Source organism: Anas acuta, chromosome 4, assembly GCF_963932015.1.
Source record: "Anas acuta chromosome 4, bAnaAcu1.1, whole genome shotgun sequence".
Classification (NCBI taxonomy): domain Eukaryota; kingdom Metazoa; phylum Chordata; class Aves; order Anseriformes; family Anatidae; genus Anas; species Anas acuta.
In genome coordinates, this window is record NC_088982.1 from 57,284,077 (window position 1) to 57,292,839 (window position 8,763).

The window sequence follows — 8,763 nt, forward strand, 5'->3', positions numbered from 1 at the left end:
CCTCGCCCCCTCCCGGGGCAGCCCCCCGGAGCCCCCTCGCAGCCCCCGGCGGCGCCGCAGTTCCGCAGCGGCCGGCCAGGGGGCGCCGCGCCACAGCGCACCGCAGGCCGGGCACGCTGCCGGCCGCCAGCCCCCAGCCCGGCGCCGAGCCCCGCGGAGCACAGCCCGGCTCCCGGGTCGGTCCGGGAAGGCGGCGGTGGTGCCTCGGGTGCGTCTAGGTCAAGTCTCCGTGCCTATATATATTTATATATATATACCCGTATATACGTGAGTGCATATATACAAAGATACACGCACACGGCAGCTTTAACCTGCAGCAGCCGGGGTTGAGGCGCAAGCCCCCCGAGCGCTGCCGCTGAGCAGCGCGGCGAGCCCCACGTGAAGCACCTCTGCGGGCGCCCCGCTGCGAATAAACTCCTCAAACAAAGAACTCACCAGGCCAGCTGGACTCGGCGCTCCCCTCTCAAAGTCTGCTCCACAGCTCAGTTCATCTCCGCGCGCGTCCTTTTCCCTCCCCTCCTTTTCCTTTTTCTTTTTTTCCTCTTTTTCTTTCTTATTTTTTCCTGGCCTTCGGCGAAGGAACGGGAACAGCCCGGGCGGCCGCGCACCTCTACAGCGGGCAGCCGGCCGCGGCCCCGGCGCTCAGCGAGCGCGGCGCCCGTCCCCATCGCCACAGCGCGGCATGTCGGCTCCCCCCCATCGGCTGCCTGCTACTCGAACGGCGGTGGGAAGGGGGGAGAAGAGATGGGGAGGGAGGGAAAAAAATAAAAGGAGAAGGAAAAAAATAAAAATAAAAAGGAGGAAAAGAAGGCGAAAAGGAGAGATCCAACTTTCTCAAGACATGTCCAGGCAAAGAACGGGAGAGTTGCGGAGTTGCAGCGCCGGAGAGAGTGAGTGGGGAAGCTGCGACGGATCGCTGGTTCCCTCCCTCCCTCCTTCCCCCGCCTCCTTCCCTCCCTCTCCCCCTTCTCTGGAGCTCCGTCCGCCCCCCGGACCCTGCTGCCGGCGGCGCCACCCCCTCCTTCCCCTCACCGCGGCGGCGGCGCGCACCCCGCCGGGCTCCCCTCGGCCGCTCCGACAGGGCTCCGCGCGGGGCCGCTGCCGCGCACCTGGGCCGCGGCCGGCCGCAGGTGAGGCGGGGCGAGGCGGCCCCCTCCGCTGCCCCCCTGCCCCCGCAGGACCGTGCCGCGGGGGCGACCCCGCCGCCGTCGCCGCGCCGGCCGGACAGCGCGACCCCTTCTGCACAGCGGGTCCGCGGCGGGGCACTGCCGCTGGAAGGGACGCCTGGCTGCCGGGATCGCCTCCCGGAGGCACGCCAGGGCTGGAGATCTCCTGTCCCTCTCCCTTTCTCTCTCTCCTTCTCCCTCTCCGTCTTTTGTGGGTCCTTTCTGACTGAACTCTCCTCTCCACAAACGGCTTCCTGTCTACCTCCCACCTTGAACAACAATTTAAAAAAGGCTGTTCCTTCTCAAAAAAAAACAGCACTAAAGCACAACCAAGCAAGGCATGGTTATCATATTTACACTGTGCTGCCCCCTCATTTTGAATGACCACCGATCAGTCACTCTTGATACAGACCTGAAGAGGTGGCATTGTGAAGTCAAAGTGAGCTGCAAGCAGGGGCTGAGTCAATACTGAATGGTGGGGTTTATCAGATTTTGGAAAAACTACAGAAATGGCTTTAAAAGCAGCTCACCTGAGAGAGAGAGTAACGTTAAATTTGTAAAGCACTCTGAGATTCTCAGAAAGTAAAATCTTATTTTGTGACACCGTTTATCCCTAAGGACCTAGAAGTTTGGACCTTCCTCCAAAACTCAAACTGTCTTCTGAAGTCATTGGGTCATTGTTTCCTATAAGATACACCAGTGAAATCTACCAGCCAAATGAGCATGCAGTACATTCTGTATTAGGAAGAGCAGATACATACTGCAGCGCATAAATACTAAGTACATTTCCAAATAGTGCACGCAAGCCAATTCACCCTGGGAACGATCACTTTGAATGAACCTGTCTGGAAAGTTTAATGTCAAAATTCTCTGGCCTTGTAGATTTCCACAACAGACACAGCTGATTGATTTAGTGAGCATCTCAGAGGTACTTTCTGAAGATCCTAAATGGAATTATACTAAGTCCTTATCCAAGTGCTACTGGGCCAAATGATCTTTCCTTCTGTGAGGACTCCTTCAAAGGGATCTTCGTAAAGTAAACTGCACTGAAAATAGCATTCCTGAAAAGAGATAGACAAGGGAACATTTTAAAGACTTCATAGTTGAGGGCTAGAAACAACTACTCAGTAAAGTTGCAAATACTTCATATTTTCAGAGTATAAAATTAGCTATTGTTCAGATTTATAGCCATGTTATTGCTGATTTCTGAGATGAGTAATGAAGGTTAGTGGTTAATTAAACTAACCTCCTATAAGTGGGGCAGAAGCATCTTTCAAAAGTATCTGGTAAATTTAGACAAAATGTAGGGGCTTTTGGATTTTCTGGTATATTCATGCTATGCTGACAGATAAAGATACTTTAGATGAAGAATAAAAGGATATGCTGTCATTCTCTATCAGTGGGCAGTGGCTTAGCACTTCAGATAAACATTGGAGCCAAGATGTCCAAGCAAGTGCATACATAAGTCTTCTTGATATATATAATTTTAACTTCTGAAACAGGTTTCTAATATCGTGAATAATATTGACAAAGCCATTCTGATAACATAGTTGCTTGATATTACATTTTCTTTTCCTGTTTTCTCTGCTCTCTCTCTCTCTTTTTTTTTCTTTTTTTTTTTTTCCTTCTTTCCCCCCCCCCCCCTCAGAAATAGTGTACAATCATTGTTATGCTTTTAAGGATGAATCCTCCCATAGTATTTTTTTAATATAATGTGCTAAATAAATTAATATATTCTGTGGTATATTAGTATATTCTAATGTATGCATTGTGCATACAATGCATAATCTATAGGGCTGTTATGAAAGGGAATACTTGAAATCACACTTCAGTGCCTAGGGCTCAATACACTGCTGTAAAAAGCTTCCAGTCTTACAACCATTGTGGCAAAATATGTTCTAGACTTGGTGTTAGCTATGATCTATTAACATACCCTTGTTCTTATGATACTGTCTAAGATGAAGCAATTTTTGGCTCATTTTGTAAATGGAAAATAAATAAATACAGTTATTCGGATTAGATAGTTTTCTTTTAAGAGACATATAGATACTTCAAATTCAGACTTAGTTCCCAAGAACTGGAATAGAAATCTGGTATCAGACTGCCAGTGAACAGTTGTGTTAGAGAATCTTTGTCATAAAAGAATAAGAAAATCAGAAATGGCATTCCCTCTTAATTATCCTCTCCCTGTAGGACATTGTAGCACTAACACTCTCACTAATCCACCTCAAAGCCTAACATTGTAGATCTCAACTCTTATTTGCTATGTATTTAACAAACAGGAGCTGATATATGAACTGGGCAAGTCAATAATTAGGAAGTAAATACTGAAGTCAAGTGTCCTCCAGCCCCACGTATGCACACAGGGAATGCTATCTCGAGTACTTTGGACTGATCTCCCAGCTCCCATTTTGGAGAAGAGAAGTTAATCTCAATGTGTAGGGACTTTAAGCTACATAAAGCATTAAAGATTGATATCAGTACTTTGAATTGTACCGGCTCAAACTGATGGCAAAGGCAAGGATAATTACGGCTCAGTCTCTATGGGGCAGAAACAGTTGCAATTGCTACACCAAGTGCAGCTAAAAAAAAAAAAAAAGAAAAAAGCAACCAACAAACCAAACTAGCAGTCCGTGACTCAGGAGCAATCAAGGGCCAATAAACATTGAGCCTCTGTGACAGAGGGCAAATACATCTTCTTAGTAATAGGGTCAGGCGCAGTTTCAAGCAAGTTCTCAGTCAATTAAATAGGAACTGTAGGAACCGGTCTGACAATGGTTTTAATGTAAAAATAAAATTCTCTACTGTACAAGAAGCTAGCATAAAACCTGTACCGTATCTAAATCTTATTTACACAGAGGGGAGAAGTCTGATTAGTAGAAGTTCTGCTCCAGCCATTCTTATCTTCATCTAGCCCCAGTCTTTTATAACAGAACTTTGGGAAGAACTTCCAAGCATTTCAATTAGTTGCTGTATTTAGGAAAAAAAAAAAATCAAATCAAATCAAATAATAAAAAAAAACAACTTTGTAATCATCCTTTCATTGTGCTACAGCAAAGGATGTGTATTCCTTTACCATCCTATATATAGATATATACATTTATTTTTTTTTTCTTGTAAATGCAGACCTGGGGAATAAAATCCAATTCAGCCTGTTCTTTCTGGCTGTTCTTTCTCCTTCTCTCTGCAAACTTGAGCTGAACCAGACTGGTCCACTTTCCCCCCACACCTTTTTATAGGGGAAAAAAGTGCAGTTTGTATAAGGTACACAACTGAGACAATGTTGTGCTTTTTCTACCAAAACTTTTTCAAACTTCTTTAAAATCTTTAGGATTGCTTTTGATTGCACTTCTGTACCTGGCTAAATTTGAGCAAGAATATTCGCCTTTTCATAGTTTAATTATTTTTATTGACTTTCTGTTACCCTAGAGAGTTCTCACAGTGTAAAATAACATTGGCTATTTGATTAGGAACCCTTTCATTGTGCTTTTCAAGACTTTCAAAGCAGCACTGTCAAAATAATAGTCATATATCAGTGTCAGTATAATGAAATGCTAGACAATCTCAGCTACTTGACAATCCCTCGTATGCCCTGTGAACCTAAGGAGCATTTTACTGAGGCAACTCAATCATTAGACCTGTGAGCTACAGCTATTTGTGGATATTCATTAAATACACACATATGCAATAGTAAAGAAAGCCTGGAGCAATTCCAGATAGGAAAAAAAAATGGAAAGAACACTTAAAAGGTTATTTACAGTTTCTTGGTACAACAAGTTCTTTGGTGGGGACTCTGGGCAGGACACCCAAATATTTGAGCCTTCAAACAATTGGATCTGTAAAGGAATTATTTTATTATTATTATTATTATTATTATTGTTGTTGTTGTTGTTATTAAAAATAACAGGAATGAAAAATATGCTATCTAACCAAAAGTAGGCTAGGCAGCTTCATATTTACAAATTTTTGATCCTACAGATTGCCTCTGTGTATCTCAACTTTTGAGAAGCATTTTTGCTTCACTTCAGAAATGAGACACGTTTCCACATTGCACTTTTTTCACCAACCTGTCTTAGGCTAAGAGCTAGCCAAATAGATTGGTTTAACCAAAACCCACCACATAAGTGAAGTCTGCTTTCATGGCATTTATCCTTCTCTGTGTCTTACTGGTAAACTTGAATGAAACAAGCTACAAAGTTATGAACAGCCCTGGTATTTTTATTCAAGGTCTGGACAGATATTAGGATAACGGTTTGTGCTAGTGTATGCAAAACCAAATTGCAGCATCCCACTTATCTTCAGTGTTCCTAGAAGTGCAAGGTATTTAGGTGGCTTCAAGCTCAGCTAAAGCACTGTACATTTCTATATTTTAGACACTGATACTTCAAATCTAGTCAAGACTAGGAATGAGCCTAGTAGATAAAAGGGTCAAGTGCCCATGTGACATGTCCATACTTTTTAGGAGGGAAAGCATAGGATGAAGGCTGGTCTGGGAAAAATGAAAGAAGTTAGAGCCCAGCTGAGCTGAATTTTCAGTGGCCAAAGAAATAAGAGCAATGGGGAGTCTCTCTGCAGGACAAAAAATCTGCTCTCCACTGGGTCTTAAACCTTCTGTTTTCTTGAGCTGGGTCTTCCTGAGCCATAAATTAAGCAAGTTGAAGCTTAGGGATTTTGAAACTGAAAATGTTGGAGTCTAGTTGATGTTAGTATATCATAGTGCTAAAATACTGTTATAAATACAGAACTTAGCTTTCTCTGTTTTGAGCATTCTGAATTGTTCCTCTACGTTCTGTTCCAGAGCTGGGGGAAGTTCAGAAAATTAAAATGTTAAGAGCTTCAGTATTACATAGGGCTGACTGAAGTAAAAAGAAGAGCTGTTGTTTGTTGTGGTTTAACCTGGCAGATAGCTAAGCACCACACAGCTATTTGCGCACTCCTCAGCCCCCGCAGTGGGAAGGGGGAGAAAACTGAAAAGTACAAGAACTCTTGGGTTGAGATAAGGACAGTTCAATAAGAAAGGGGAAAAGAGCAACAACAACAACAACGACTAACAATAACACAAAAAGAATAAACAAAACAAATGATGTGTGATGCAATTTCTTACCACCAGCCACTGATGCCCAAGCAGACCCCAAGCAGCAGCAGTCCCCTGGTCAACTCCCCCAGTTTTATTGCTGAGCATGAAGCCACATGTTGTGGGACATTCCTTTGACCAGTCTGGGCCAGCTGTCCTGGCTGTGTTCCCTCCCAGCTCCCGGTGCACCCCCAGCCCCCTTGCTGGCAGGGCAGCAAGAGGAGCTGGAAAGTCCTTGGCTCTGTACAAGCACCACTCTGCAACAACTAAAACATTTGTGTGTTACCAGCATTATTCTTATCCTAAATCCATAACACAGCAACATACCAGCTACTAGGAAGAAAATAAACACTATCCCAGCTGAAAGCAGCACATGTCAAAGTACAATGTTCTGTTTTATAGTGCAATACTGGTCCTTCTGGTTCTAAAACTGGTCCTAAAACTAGAATTAGGATTTGAAGAAACATAGAGAAAAACAGAGAGCCTCAGTGCCTGTGGTACTAATAAATGTGAGGAATAAGGCTGATTGCTGCATAAGCCATGAACTTGCTTAGTGTTCATGGATTGGTAGCTCAATTTTAATTTAGTCTAGAATGATTAATGCTGGACTTCAATACTCTGAATGACTTAAAAATTCTTCAAGTCATAAAGAAGAAGGAAAAGCATAGGTCTCTACAGGGACTAAGTCATTATTACCCTTTTATTGTGGTCACTTGTCCTTTTATAATCACTGGTTTTAGAGTCACAGCTTATAAACTTCTTGCATTAATATATATATATATATAGCATATAACTCTGAAACTGAATTGACTTCAGTGTACTGTAGGCCTCAAAGAGATTTTGATTGAGCTGGTGTCTACAGTATTGTAAACCTCATGTTTCTTTAGAAGGTGTGGCTTTCTCCTCTAGCTTTAATTAATCTTTGGTTATGCTTTGGCTTAGGATTTGCAAATCAAAATAGTTAAAAACTTAGATGACTTCAGGATTTTGAAAAGCGGATAGTTAAAAGGAAACTGCTCTCACTAAGGTGGATTGTTTTATTCAGTAGTATGAAATACTGTGCTTGATCCTTCTGCTACTATTAGTGTAGACTAATGTCTAAGATTAGGGTTTTCAAAAATAAAGAATTGAGAACCTGGTGATCACCTGTATGCTGCAGAGGTTTAATCTCCAGTGTGTGTGTGAATATTTATGTTTTCTTTTACTGTAGGTTCTGAGCCCTTGAATTTCATCACAATGAAGATTCCCGGTCTTTATTGATGGTTTGATCCCATTTTAGTAGTGTTAGGATTCATTTCCAAGTATGTGTTTTGTACATGGATCAACCTTCTGGGGTCCAATATATTTAGGTATATTATTTCTTTCCATGGAAGGGTGGAAGGAAAGACTCTGATGACTAGACATTTCTATCCCATGTGGCATCTTACCTATTTTAAACGGGGATGCCTGATTCAGAAATACGTATGTACAAAGGCCCTTACTTCATTTGCTTACACGGTGTTCTCTATGTTATTAATCAAAATCCAACTTCAATCAGTGAAAGGAATCTGAGTTTGGTGAATGACTACTGGATCATACAAGTGCCGGAATACACAATTAACTAACAGAAGGTTCTCAGCATGACAAATCTGTGTTCCTATTAGCTGTCTAGGCCAGGCACAATGTCGTAGCAAAGAAACAAGAGTTGGTTCTTTAAGGAGAGTTTGCTGGAAGGAACAGAGAGCAGATACTGAGCTGGCTGCCAGGGGTGTTAGAAAGTACCAGAGGGCAACTCTTTGCTACTCAAAATGTTACTCAATTGGATGAAATAAGCCCTGAAAGGGGGGACTAGGATCCCTTCTGCAAGGGCACAGTGGGCATGGAAAGAATTATGAACCCTTTTTACTTATTTATTTATTTTTCTGTTTATGATGTCAACTCTTCTATGTTAAATGTTAATAACATTTACTTTTCCTGTACTTGAATGTAATTTACTATCCTTTTTGGAAGGTTGGTGTAAGAAAGTTTTTGGCCTACCCACTTGAAACTCACATGATCTGGGTTTCCATCACTGTACTCCTCACAAAACTGCAGCATTTCTTTTCTGGTATACGCAGGGGAATCGTGTTATCAAAATCTAAACTTTAAAATGAAAAGGTTAATATATATGTTCAGCATGAGATGTACCTATTTGTTCTCCTTTTTCCATGTGTTCTGTATTATTGAATAGGATTTGACAACCTGTTTTTTTCTCTTACTTTTTCAGCACTTACAAAACTTCTTCTCTTTTGTTATAAATGTAGATAGCATGGTTTGATGCCTTCTTTACTCCCCCCTCCCCCTTTTTTTGCAGAGCTCTGCATTTTACATAAGTAAATCATTAGAAGCTTCACAGAGCATCTAAGATCAATCTAATGAACTATCCTCCATAACAAAGCAATGTCTTATACTTAAGCCTTAATCTCTCTGTACTATCTTTACTACACTATACCATCTTTAGTACTGTTATGGCACATCAGATAGGGTTATTTCTATGTAAATTAT

The 8,763-nt window shown here is 42.3% G+C and overlaps 1 protein-coding gene across 7 annotated transcripts in view; it reads right to left on the reverse strand.

Moving 5' to 3' along the window:
* The window catches only part of FAT1 (FAT atypical cadherin 1), a 109,606-nt gene extending 108,670 nt beyond the window's left edge, over positions 1–936 (reverse strand). For 3 of the 7 annotated variants that reach the window (XM_068681456.1, XM_068681452.1, XM_068681453.1), the window contains exon 1: positions 436–923. The gene's annotated coding sequence lies outside the window, so the exon portion shown is untranslated. Of the gene's footprint in view, positions 1–435 lie in introns of all 7 variants that reach the window. The other 4 variants (XM_068681451.1, XM_068681449.1, XR_011096312.1 and 1 more) reach the window with 3 other exon arrangements.
* Between the last annotated feature and the right edge of the window lie 7,827 nt (positions 937–8,763).